Here is a 13,503-nt window from a genome sequence, read left to right as displayed (position 1 = left end):
AGTAAGTTTATTTTTCTTTTCTGAAGACCACGTAGGTGAGAGTAATAATCCACAAGGATGTACTTGATTTAGGAAAAGTCAAGACTGTTAGTACAAAACAAAGATCAGGGATATTACTGCTTTATACCTAAGGATTTAAACTGAAGAATTTCATTAGATGTGCAGGAGAGAAAAAGTAGAATCTTCTGCATACCCATTGTAAAGTTGACAGTCAGTGGCTGACACCTATAACAAAAGACAGATTAACAAGAGAAAGGCAAAACAAAATTATTTAACCAAAATTTTATGTGACACAGGAAACTTCAGACATGAAGACCCAAAGACCTAGGAAAAGCTGTGTATTTTTATGCCTAGGATTGATAAAGAATGGACAGTCACATCGAAGTTGGATTGATCAGTATGGCCAACATGGTGAAACCTCTTCTCTAATACAAATATAAAAATTAGCTAGGCGTGGTGGTGGGCACCTGTAATCCTAGCTACTGGAGAGGCTGAGGCAGGAGAACAGTTTGAATCTGGGAGGCAGAGGTTGCAGTGAGCCGAGATCACACCACTGAACTCCAGCCTGAGCGACAGAGTGAGACTCTGCCTCCTAAACAAACAAGCAAAAAATTCTGATTGATCAAAAAGGGTATGATCAATAAACTGGGGGAACTTAGGAAGGCCTGTTTGTTCCGATTCTGCTCTGGTTGTATATATCTTCATTCCTTTTCTCTGGGTATAAAGTAGGACACCTGTCTCAAAGCAGTCTTCATTCTCCACAGGGAGGGAGAGAGAATGATTTTTACGGCCTCTGGAGAGAAGGCTGGAGAAAGTCAGAGAGTGAGCTTTCTGCTTATGCCAAGGTGCCATATTTTGGGGTATCATATTCTAAACCTTGATATATATTAAAAAGTAAGGGAGCCAACTTTGAAACAATGTGGACTATTTTCTGATGTCCTTACAAATTGGTGTCACATCCAATAAGAGAGTTAATTTAACCCTTGGGTATTTACATAAACCTAGAATGAACCTCACATTTCCATTTGCTACAGAAGTCCAGAGCCCTTGCATGATCACTGGCTAATTTCTGAGCGACTTACTGTCTCCTAACTTCCTCTGCTTCTTGGGCTCTTGTTTCTTATTTTTATCGGGGTCAACATGAGGTACTGCCAGATATAAAACAGCTCCTTTATTGTGTTTGCCAAAAATGGAAACAAAGCATTTGTAAGTTCAATAGACTCTCCTGATGACTGGAGAGACAGGGGGCAAAAGCACATCTCTTCTTATGTATCATCCTGTCCCCCAGGTCCATTTTTATCACTCACCACTGAAGTTTCTCTCCTGACTCTTTCTCTGCAGCACCTGCTTTTCGATTTTGCTGGCCTGTCTCTTCTCTGCTCCCTACGCTTTATCCCACTTTCCTCCCCTGCCCTTCTGAGTAGCAAAACAACACGTTCTTCCTTTTACCTCATGCATAGCAGCTTCCCCTTTCCTCTGGAGTCACCAGCTGACACACTCTCAGTATTTATGAACAGGGATTCTGAACAGAAACAGTTCACAGAGAGGAATTCTGGAATGAATATTAGAATACTATGTTCTAACAGCATTCCATTATGGCTGTATTCGAGTGAGGCAAATTTAGTGTTATCAAGGTTGGTGAAAATTATGGGGATTAAAAAAAATGACTTCTCAAAATTGTATCTCATTAGTTCTTGGCAAGTAAGTGAGGCATCTTTCTCTCTACTTAACAGAGGAGAGTTCTAAGGCAATAAAATGTCAGAAAATTTCCCTAAGATGACTCCAGGAATAAGGGATGGAGCCTGTAAAAACACTCAGTTCTTTTGGAGGCCAAGGCAGGTGGATCGCCTGAGGTCAGGAGTTCAAGACCAGTCTGGCCAAACTGGTGAAATCCCATCTCTACTAAAAACACAAAAATTAGCCCGGCATGGTGGCGGGACCCTGTAATCCCAGCTACTCGAAGGGTCGAGACAGGATAATCACTGGAACCCAGGAGGTGGAGGTTGCAGTGAGCCAAGATCACACAATTGCACTTCAGCCTGGGCAACAGAGCAAGACTCCATCTCAAAACAACAAACAAACAAACAAACCATAATCAGTTCTAATTGGCTTCTACTCACACATGTTTTACAAGGCCTTTCATGCTAACAAAAATCAACACAACACAATTCTCTGAACATCTATAAAACATACAGTTTGAAACTTGACTATATTCTGTTTTGGATTAATTTTCGTGAGCCTTTTCTCCTAAACAAGACAGTAAGTCCTCTCAGGACCAACACTAATCCATGAACATCTTCTTTCCTATCTTCAAGATTAATAAGCAGTCACCAATTTAATTTAACAAATTAATGTAACAAGATTAATAACCAGTCACCAATTTAACAAAAAATTTAGAGTTTCATTTAATAATTTTCTTCTGCTAACTTTATAATTCTGTGAATAATATGATCAAATCACCTCATATAGCTCTCAGAATAAAGGCACCTTTATTGATATTGTTAAAAAAATACAATTATATATATGGGATGCTAATTCAGAAAAAAAAATAAAAATAAAATTTAAAAAGTAAAATTACAACAAGTTTAGTTTAAAGATGTAATTAGTCATTATTAGTGATTCTAGAGCTGGTCATTATCTCATTCTATAAAATAGAATGGGTACTTTGATAAACAGCCGAGGAGGTTGGCTTTATAGGTAGAAAAGGGCTGAAGAAAGTAGAAACAGGGAACAAAAGCATATTGGTCATTACAAAGTTACTTCACTTAAAGGGTTAACACATGATTAATAAATATGTGTTGAATGAATAAATAAAAGCCACAGTTGGCTGTAGGTGTTAACATATAAACACTTTTTCATCCATTTTAGCCACCAGCATTACCAGCCTGAAATAGTATTAAGAATCCATCCAATTCAATCAGAATCAACCAAAAATCTTTAACTAGTTCTGCAGGAGAGAAACGAGTGCTTCTTTAAGTAACTTCCTTCCTAAAACATACACACACACACACAGACACACACACACACGCACAAACAGTATCTGGTTCTTTTTTCTAGACACTTTCACTAAATTATAATTTTTAAATGCAGCCAGGTTTCTTAATTTTAACTCCAGGTTTCTTATCAAGGAACACTTGCCAAGAAGTCTTCCTCATGGAGAGATCACGGTTATCAAGTTCCCCTGAAGAATGCTGAACATTCTCCAGCATTCTTCAGGGCACTTAATATCCTGGCCACTCAGATGCCCCACACAATATCACAAGTGGTTTCTTATCCTCCACCTAGTTTTCTGGGCTAAATTACAAGGGATATAATATGGTTGATGAAAATAGAAAAGCTGTCCATTACAATTTTCACACACACACCTCACAGCACAAGGTATAACCCACTCACCAAGCATTGTTGCCTTTCTCCAAGAAGGATGCAGCCAGCACTCTCCAGGGTGCTCACGGAGAGCATCCCTCTCAGAAGACTAATAATAAGGAAAAAACCGTAGTAGGAGCCTGATGTTGATTTAGTTATCATTGAGTCTGAATACCTGTTTTCATGCTAGAAAAAGACAATCGTGAGACAAGGATAAATTCTCCTCAGGGCTTCTCCTCGTAGAAGGCAAATTGCTACTCTCTTTCCTTCCCACAGTCAGCGTAATCCCTACATCTTTTTTTTTTTTTTTTTTTTTTTTTGAGATGGAGTCTTGCTGTTGCCCAACCTGTAGTGTAGTGGCACAATCTCCGCTCACTGCAACCTCTGCCTCCTGGGTTCAGGCAATTCTCCTGTCTCAGGCTCCCGAGTAGCTGGGATTACAGGCATGTGCCACCATGCCCGGCTAATTTTTTGTATTTTTAGTAGATATGGGGTTTCACCGTGTTAGCCAGGATGGTCTCGGTTTCCTGAACTCGTGATCTGCCCACCTAAGCCTCCCAAATTGCTGGGATTACAGGAATGACCCTACACCTATTTTTTAAGATACAAAATGAGACTGTTCTCCTGCCTCAGAATATTTCTAATGGATACACCATCCTAATAGGCAAAATTGGGGGCAAACATTTGGAAATGCTCAGAGAAGGCAATTTATGATGGGTAGTTAACAACTCTCATGGTTGGCAGAGGCTAAAAAGTTCAAGGGCAGAGATCTGTTGTAGGATAATGTCCTTTCTGCCTTTGACATGGAAAGGATTATACAGAGCCCTCAGGGGGAAAAAGTGTTGGATTTATATGGCCTCAGTTGCTCATCACAGCAGATTGAGACATATGGACAGCACATCGGCACCTCGAACAACTGGTCTCCAAATGTGTCCTTTTCATAGATACTATGGCTCGAAATGCTTATGCTTTATGTACTTCTTAAGAATAGATCTATTATTATCTTGAAGTGGAACATCAGAGAGACTCAAATTTATTGTCTCTCACTTACTTGGAATTCAAAGTATTGCAATAGTTCTCTTTCTTTACCATAAGAAATTGCTGCTGGTCGACCCTAAGGTTTCCTTACATAAAGTAAATTTAACAGGGCTTTAGATTTAGCATGAACTAGACGTCCATGTGAACCATTATATCAAGCTGGAATTACTTGCTGCTGGAAAAGAAACGGCTCTAACAGTTCAGATCTAACAAAGAGATCTGTCAAAAATCTGTCCCTATCAATGACAATAAAAATCACTTTAAGAAGTCACTCTGCTTCTGGTTTTGCAGATGTGGTTTTCTGCATATCATAAAATAAATCTGTGGAAGTCATTAAAGAATATTTAATACTCTGATGAAATTAAGAGATCATTTAAAAATTATTTGCTGATTTTGTTTTGCTAGATTTTAATCGAAAAGTGTTCTAACCTATTTAGTTGGTAATTAAAATAATCTGTTTTGGCTTAACTCTCTAATTTCATTTCTCTGGAACAAGGCACATGATTTTTGCTGTAAATGTAAAATTACCAGTTGAAACTACATTAAGCTTTTTAGCTAATAAATTAAATTTGGTGCTTTGGTATAGTTACTTACTAAGCAGTTTAACATCAAGCTATGGAAACATGAAGACACCTATCACAAGTTCATAGTAATGGCAAAGCTACTCCAAACTGATCTGAAAATATCAGCTCCCATTTTTTGAAACTAATGTATTTTCACACCTGGAGTACAATTGACGCTTTTATGTCCATCTTATAGAATTAAGTATGATCAAGGGGAGAGGGCTGTATTTTAATGAACTAGGCCATCAAACAGAGCTCAAACCCTGAGGTTCCTTCATCTCTTCACCACACAGTGTTTCTTCATCACAAATAGCAATCTGGTTTTTTAAAAATCAGGAGAGGGAATTGAAAGAACTGCACCTAATGAAACAGGATCTTAGAACAATAGAAAGAAATCACCTGGGAAACATTACATCCTTGTTGTTGGAATCTGGGGGTCACAAAGGAAGTTGTATAAAAGAGGCCTATCAGGGCACATGGATAAAGTAGAATAGAAAGAACACATGGCAAGTGTGTGAGAGGAATCAGTCTGTCTTGATTAATTACTGTCATTTTATGTACTCAGATGGACAAAAGAGCAACAGGAGACTGGTTCCTCTGATATGCAAAAAGGCTGTTACAAAGTTGTAATAGTTGCCAAGCTTCTTGATTACCATTATGGTGATTAGTTGAAATATTTCACTTTGAAAATAGTTTCCCACGCTCGAAACTTTTGTGTAAAGAGATGGCCAATAAAAAAAAAAAAAGGAGAGAGAAAAACAGAAAACAGCAAGCTAGGCCACTAGGGGTACAAAGATGAACAAGACACAGTCTATATGTAAGAATTTCACAGTCTTAGGAGGAAAATATTACATAGAAATATAAATTAAGATATGGCACGGTAAATGCTATTACAGAGATGTGAACAAAATACCAATGGAGGACAGACAGAGCAAGAATGAATCTTGAGGGAGATCAGAAATCTCACAGGATTTGAAATGGATAGTGAAAAAATAATAACAATTTGCCAGGAAAAAACATTCGGTGTGGTATTCCAGTCTGGAAGGTCAGTCCTAAAGTCTGGCATTTGCAAGATGACATAGCAAATGAGAAAATAACATCAAGTGCAAAAGAAATACAAATGCAAGAGGGGTTGTGAAGTCTGGGAGCAGCCTGCACAAAGAGGATATTCTACTAGTCAGCTGGGGCGCTGGTTCTCCAACTTTAGTATGAATCAGAATCACCTGAAGGGTTTGTTCCATCATAGACCTTGGACCAAAGTGTTTGTGCTTCAATAGCTCTGAGATAGGATCAAAGGTTTTGTTTTTGTAGTAAGTTCCCAGGAGATGTTGCTTCTCCTGATCTAGGGACCACCCTGTGAAATCCTGAAATAGGGTGTTGGAGCTTCATCTTGGAGACAACAGAGAAATGACAGAGAACTTCATGGGAAAGATATCTGTATCATTGGATTTGGTTTACAGTGTGAGAAATGACTCAAGTAGGGGACACTAGTAACAGGAAAATCAATTGGGGACGATTACATTTTCTAATTGAGAGAACAATGAGGGCTTCTTATCACAGTCGCTGCTGGGAAGAATGACTAAGAAATATTTCTCAGGTAGAAGCTTCAGGATTTGACATTCTCCTGGATTTGAGAGTTGAGAAAAAGAAAGAAGTGAGAAATGACACAGTACCATACAAAGGGCATTAACTGATGTGTAGAGTATAACACATTAGAGCAGATCTCAAGAAGGAGGAGTTTTATTACTTCCAGTTCCAGCAATATTTCCTTATATAGAGCTTAAAAAATATTTGTTTACAATGCTGAACTGTTTTTAAAAAACAAATCTTGACACACAGATGTGGCATAGTGTCAAATGCTAACCACAGGTTAAATAGGATGCAGAATTTTTAAATGTTGGATTTGAACTGCAACAGGTCATTGTCTTCCTAACTAAAATAGTTTCCCTCAATGGTAAGAAAAATAAACCCAAACTGTAATCAATTGGAGATTGCAGGTGAGTTCAGAAAGTAGACACAGCAAGTGTGACTGCCCTCTTAAGAAATGTGATAAGAAAAAGGAAGGAGACAGGAACTTGATATAATGGTTGGATCAAAAGAAATTGGTGGTGGTTGTTTGAGGATAAGTGAGAAGTTTAGCATGTTTGAAGGCAAATATCAGTGCAAAAGAGAGATTTAAAATTCTTTTCTTTTCAAAATTCTTAAAAGTAGATGTCACTGATCAAGCAAGATCATAAGTAGGCATGAGGTATAAAAAAATATGTCAGCTGGCTCTCTAGATTCCTCCTCTCTGGGCAGGGCATCTCTGAAAGAAAGGCGGCCCCACTCAGGGGCTCATAAATAAAACTCCCATCTTCCTTGGACAGAGCACCTGGGTGAAGGAGCAGCTGTGGGTGCAGCTTCAGCAGACTTAAACATTCCTGCCTGCCAGCTTTGAAGAGAATAATGGATCTCCCAGCAGAGTGCTCGAGCTCTGCTAAGGGACAGATTGCCTCCTCAAGTGGGTCCCTGACCCTCATGCCCCTTGACTAGGAAACACATTACAGCAGGGTCAACAGACACCTCATAAAGGAGAGCTTTGGCTGGCATCCGGCAGTGCCCTTCTGGGACAAAGCTTCCAGAGGAAGAAGTAGGCAGCAATCTTTGCTGTTCTGCAGCCTCCGCTGGTGATACCCAGGCAAACAGGGTCTGGAGTGGACCTCCAGCAAACTCCAGCAAACCTGCAGAAGGGCCTGACTGTTAGAAGGAAAACCAACAAACAGAGAGCAATAACATCAACATCAACAAAAAGGATGCCCATGCAAAAACTCCATCTAAAGGTCATCAGCATCAAATATCAAAGGTAGATAAATCCAGGAAGATGAGGAAAAAAACAGCACAAAAATGCTAAAATTCAAAATGCCAGAAAGTCTCTTCTCCAAAGGTTCACAACTCCCTACTAGCAAGGGAGCAACACTGGATGAAGAATTGCTTGACAAATTGACAGAAGTAGACTACAGAAGGTGGGTAATAACAAACTTCTCCAAGCTAAGGGAGCATGATATAACCCAATTCAAGGAAACTAAGAACCTTGATAAAAAGTTACAGAACTGCTAACTAGAACAACCGATTTAGAGAAGAACATAAATGACCTGATGGAGCTGGAAAACACAGCATGAGAACTTTGTGAAGCATACACAAGTTTCAATAGCTGAACTGATCAAGTGGAAGAAAGGATAGCAGAGATTAAAGATGGACTTAATGAAATAAAACATGAAGACAAGATTAGAGAAAAAAGAATGAAAAGGAACAAACAAAGCCTCCAAGAAACATGGGACTATGTAAAGACCAAACCTATAGTTAATAGGTGTACCTGAAAGTGACGGGGAAAATGGATCCAAACTGGAAAACACTCTTCAGGACATTATGTAGGAGAACTTCCCAACCTAGCAAGACAGGCCAACATTCAAATTCAGGAAATACAGAGAACCCAACTAAGATACTTCTCAAGAAGGGCAACCCTAAGACACCTAATCGCCAGATTCACCAAGGTTGAAAAGGAAAAAATATTAAGCGCAGCCAGAAAGAAAGGTCAGGTTACCCACAAAGGGAAGCTCAACAGACTCACAGCAGATCTCTCTGCAGAAACCCTGCAATCCAGAAGAGGGTGGGAGATAATATTCAACATTCTTAAAGAAAATAATTTTCAACCCAGAGTTTCATATTCAGCCAAACCTAGCTTCATAAGCAAGGGAGGAATAAAATCCTTTACACATAAGCAAATGCTGAGGGATTTTGTCACCACCAGGCCTGCCTTACAAGAGCTCCTGAAAGAAACACTAAACATAGAAAGGAAAAACTGGTACCAGTCACTGCAAAAACATACCAAAATATAAAGACCAACAACACTATGAAGAAACTGCATCAACTAATGTACAAAATAACCAGCTAGCATCATGATGACAAGGTCAAATTCACACATAACAATATTAACCTTAAATGTAAATGGGCTGAATGCCCCCAATTAAAAGACACAGACTGGTAAATTGGATAAAGAGTCAAGACTCATTGCTCTGCTGTATTCAGGAGAACCATCTCACATGCAAAGACACACACAAGGCTCAAAATAAAGGGGTGGAGGAATATTTACCAAGCAAATAGGAAGCAAAAAAAAAAAAAAAGCAGGAGTTGCAATTCTTGTCTCTGATATAACAGACCTTAACCCAACAAAGATTAAAAAAACACAAAGAAGGGCATTACATAATGGTAAAGGGATCAATGCAACAAGAAGAGCTAACTATCATAAATATACACGCACCCAATACAGGAGTACCCAGATTCATAAACCAAATTCTTAGAGACCTGCAAAAAGACTTAGACTCCCACAGAACAATAGTGGAAGACTTTAACACCCCATTGTCAATATTAGAACAACAAGACAGAAAATTAACAAGGATATTCAGGACTTGAACTCAGCTCTGGATCAAGTGGACCTAATAGATATCTACAGAGCCCTCCACCCCAAATCAGCAGAATATACATTCTTTACAGTAGCACATAGCACTTATTCTAACATTTACTTGATAATTGGAAGTAAAACACTCCTCAGCAAATGTAAAAGAACAGAAATTCTAAAAAACAGTCTGTCAGACCACAGTGCAATCAAATTATAACTCAGGATTAAGAAATTCACTCAAAACCACACAACTACATGGAAACTGAACAACCTTCTCCTGAATGACTACTGGGTAAGTAGAGAAATTAAGGCAGAAATAAATAAGTTCTATGAAACCAATGAGAGCAAAGATACAACATATCAGAATCCCTGGGACACAGCTAAAGCAGTGTTTAGAGGGAAATTTATACTACTAAATGCCCACATGAGAAAGCAGGAAAGATCTACTATAAACACCTCTATGCAAATAAACTAAAAAATCTAGAAGAAATGGATAAATTTCTGGGCACATACACCCTCCCAAGACTAAACCAGGAAGAAGTTGAATCCCTGAATAGACCAATAACAAGTTCTCAAATTGAGGCAGTGCCTTACCAACCAAAAAAAGCCCAGGTCCAGACAGAGTCACAGGCAAATTCTACCAGAGTTACAAAGAGGAGCTGGTACCATTCCTTCTGAAACTACTCCAAACAATAGGAAAAGAGGGATTTCTCCCTAAGTCACTTTATGAGTCAGGCATCATCCTGATACCGAAACCTCTCAGAGACACAACAAAAAAAGAAAATTTTAGGCCAGTATCCCTGATGAACATAGATGCGAAAATCCTGAATAAAACACTGACAAACCGAATCCCACAGCACATCAAAAAGCTTATCCACCACGATCAAGTTGGCTTCATCCCTGGGATGCAAGGCTGGTCCAACATATACAAATCAATAAATATAATCCATCATATAAACAGAACCAATGACAAATGCCTGTAATCCCAGATACTTGAGAGGCTGAGGCAGGGAATTGCTTGAACCTGGGAGGCAGAGGTTGTGGTCAGCCAAGATCAGGCCATTGCACTCCCAGCCTAGGCAACAAGAGCAAAACTTCGTCTCAAAAAAAAAAAAAAAAAAAAACATGATTATCTCAATAGATGCAGAAAAGGCCTTTGATAAAATTCAACCTCACTTCATGCTAAAAACATTCAATAAACTAGGTATTGATGGAACATATCTCATAATAATAAGAGCTATTTTTAACAAACCCACAGCCAATATCATACTGAATGGACAAAAGCCGGAAGCATTCCCTTTGAAAACCAGCACAAGACCAGGATGCCCTCTCTCACCACTCCTATTCAACATAATATTGGAAGTTCTGGCCAGAGCAATCAGGCAAGAGAAAGAAATAAATGGTATTCAAAGAGGAAGAGAGGAAGTCAAATTGTCTGTTTACAGATGACATGATAGTATATTTAGAAAACCCCATCGTCTCAGCCCAAAATCTCCTTAAGCTGATAAGCAACTTCAGTAAAGTCTCAGGATATAAAATCAATGTACAAAAGTCACAAGCACTTCTATATACCAACAATGGGCAAACAGAGAGCCAAATCATGAGTAAACTCCATTCACAATTGCTACAAAGAGAATAACACACTTAGGAATACAAAATGGGCAAATGCTGGAAGCATTCCCTTTGAAAACTGGCACAAGACAAGGATGCCCTCTCTTACCACCCTATTCAACATAGTATTGGAAGTTCTGGCCAGGGCAAACAGGCAAGAGAAAGAAATAAAGGGTATTCAAATAGGAAGAGAAGAATTCAAATTGTCTCTGTTTGCAGATGACATGATTGTATATTTAGAAAACTGCATTGTCTCAGTCCAAAACTCCTTAAGCTGATAAGCAACTTCAGCAAAGTCTCAAGATACAAAATCAATAGGCAGGGAGCCAAATCATGAGAGAACTCCCATTCACGACTGCTGCAAAGAGAATAAAGTACCTAGGAATACAACTTACAAGGGATGTGAAGGGCCTCTTCAAAGAGAACTACAAACCACTGCTCAAGAAAATAAGGACACAAACAAATAGAAAAACATTTCACGCTCATGGATAGGAAGAATCAATATTGTGAAAATGGCCATACTGCCCAAAGTAACTTATAGATTCAATGCTATTCCCATCAAGCTACCATTGACTTTCTTCACAGAATTAGAAAAAAAAAATACTTTAAATTTCATATGGTACCAAAAAAAGAGCCCACATACCCATGACAATCCTAAGCAAAAAAAGCAAAGCTGGAGGCATCACACTACCTGACTTCAAACTATACAAAGTTACAATAACCAAACAGCATGGTAGTGGTACCAAGACAGATATGTAGACCAGAGGAACAGAACAGAGGCCTCAGAAATAACGCCACACATCTACAACCATCTGATCTGTTGACAGATCTGACAAAAACAAGCAATGGGGAAAGGTTTCCCTATTTAATAAATATTGTTGGGAAAACAGGCTAGCTATATGCAGAAAACTGGACTCTTTCCCTATACCTTATAAAAAAACTAAGTCAAGATAGATTAAAGACTTAAATGTAAGATCTAAGGCCATAAAATCCCTAGAAGAAAACCTAGGCAATACCATTCAGGACATAGTCATGGGCAAAGACTTCATGACTAAAACACCAAAAGTAATGGCAACAAAAGCAAAATTGACAAAAGGGATCTAGTTAAACTAAAGAGCTTTTGCACAACAAAAGAAACTATCATCAAAGTGAACCAGCAACCTACAGAATGGGAGAAAAATTTGCAATCTATCCATCTGACAAAGGACTAATATCCAAAATCCACAAGAACTTAAACAAATTTACAAGAAAAAAAAAAAAAAAACATCAAAAAGAGGGCCAAGATTATAAACAGACACTTCTCAAAGGAAGAAATTTATGTGGCCAAGAAACATACGAAAAAAAGCTCATCATCACTGGTCATTAGAGAAATGCAAATCAAGACCACAATGAGACACCATCTGATATCAGTTAAAATGGCGATCATTCAAACATCAGGTAATAATAGATGCTGGAGAGGATGTGGAGAAATTGGAACAGTTTTACACTGCTGGTGGAAGTGTAAATTAGTTCAACCATTGTGGAAGACAGTGTGGCGCTTCCTCAAGGATGTAGAACCAGAAATCCCATTTGACTCAGCAATCCCATTACTGCATATATACCCAAAGGATTATAAATTATTCTGGTATATAGATGCATGCACATGTATGTTTATTCCAGCACTGTTCACAATAGCAAAGACTTGGAACTAACCTAAATGCCCATAAATGATAGATTGGATAAATGCAGCACATATACAGCATGGAATACTATGAAGCCATAAAAAAAGAATGAGTTCATGTCTCTTGCAGGGACATGGATGAAGTTGGAAGCCATAATTCTCAGCAAACTAACATGGAAACAGAAAAGCAAACACCGCAGGTTCTCACTCATAAGTGGGAATTGAGCAATGAGAACACATGGATACAGGGAGGGGAACATCACACACTAGGGCCTGTTGGTGCAGGGGTAAAGAGAGGAATAGCATTCGGAGAAATACCTAATGGGTGCAGCAAACCACCATGGCACATGTATACCTATGTAACAAACCTGTACATTCTGCACATGCATCCCAGAACTTAAAGTATAATTTAAAAAATATATATGTTAACTGGATGGAGAGTGCTCCCTCTTCTACTTTCTTCCATATCAATAGTAGCTGAATACTTGACTGAGTGAAACTTTTTGAGTAGATGTTGTATGCAAAGTTCAATTTATAAGTTCACTTGTATCTGATCTTTCTTCAAAAAAAAAAAAAAAGACTCAATTTCAATTTCCAAGCCCTATCCCATTCCAGTCCTTCTTAGTCTTTCTCTGCTGTTATGAGAAAAACCCAGAAGTGTATAGAAAAGTTTTCCCCAAACTGGGAGGAAGCAAAGACCAAAGTATGACTCAGACAAGACCAGCTTGGTGAGATGAGTTTATTAGGACTTATATACAGGGTACTCCTTGGCAACAGCAGGACAGTTCAAGAGTTCCTCCCATCTCTAAACTGCTTTTAAGCTAGTTTTCTTT

General features: G+C 38.6%; 2 long non-coding RNA genes across 9 annotated transcripts in view; one reads left to right on the top strand and one right to left on the bottom strand.

Annotated features, from left to right (window-relative positions):
• Positions 1 to 13,503, bottom strand: part of LOC116565197 — a 155,319-nt gene that overhangs the window by 106,533 nt on the left and 35,283 nt on the right. For 7 of the 8 annotated variants that reach the window (XR_004275311.1, XR_004275310.1, XR_004275312.1 and 4 more), the window contains exons 4-5: positions 3,394 to 3,549; positions 1,450 to 1,552 (exon numbers count right to left, since the gene is read on the bottom strand). This is a non-coding gene — a long non-coding RNA (uncharacterized LOC116565197). Of the gene's footprint in view, positions 1 to 1,449; positions 1,553 to 3,393; positions 3,550 to 7,526; positions 7,561 to 13,503 lie in introns of those variants that run through there. The other variant, XR_004275318.1, reaches the window with a different exon arrangement.
• Positions 7,984 to 13,337, top strand: LOC116565198. Its single transcript, XR_004275319.1, has 3 exons — positions 7,984 to 8,129; positions 9,982 to 9,984; positions 13,326 to 13,337. It is a non-coding gene; the product is annotated as an uncharacterized LOC116565198 (long non-coding RNA).

This window comes from Sapajus apella, unplaced genomic scaffold (genome assembly GCF_009761245.1).
Source record: "Sapajus apella isolate SASKATOON/1434 unplaced genomic scaffold, GSC_monkey_1.0 scaffold39, whole genome shotgun sequence".
Lineage (NCBI taxonomy): Eukaryota > Metazoa > Chordata > Mammalia > Primates > Cebidae > Sapajus > Sapajus apella.
Note: the sequence above shows the minus strand (reverse complement) of the source record. Positions and strands in the feature narration are given on the sequence as shown.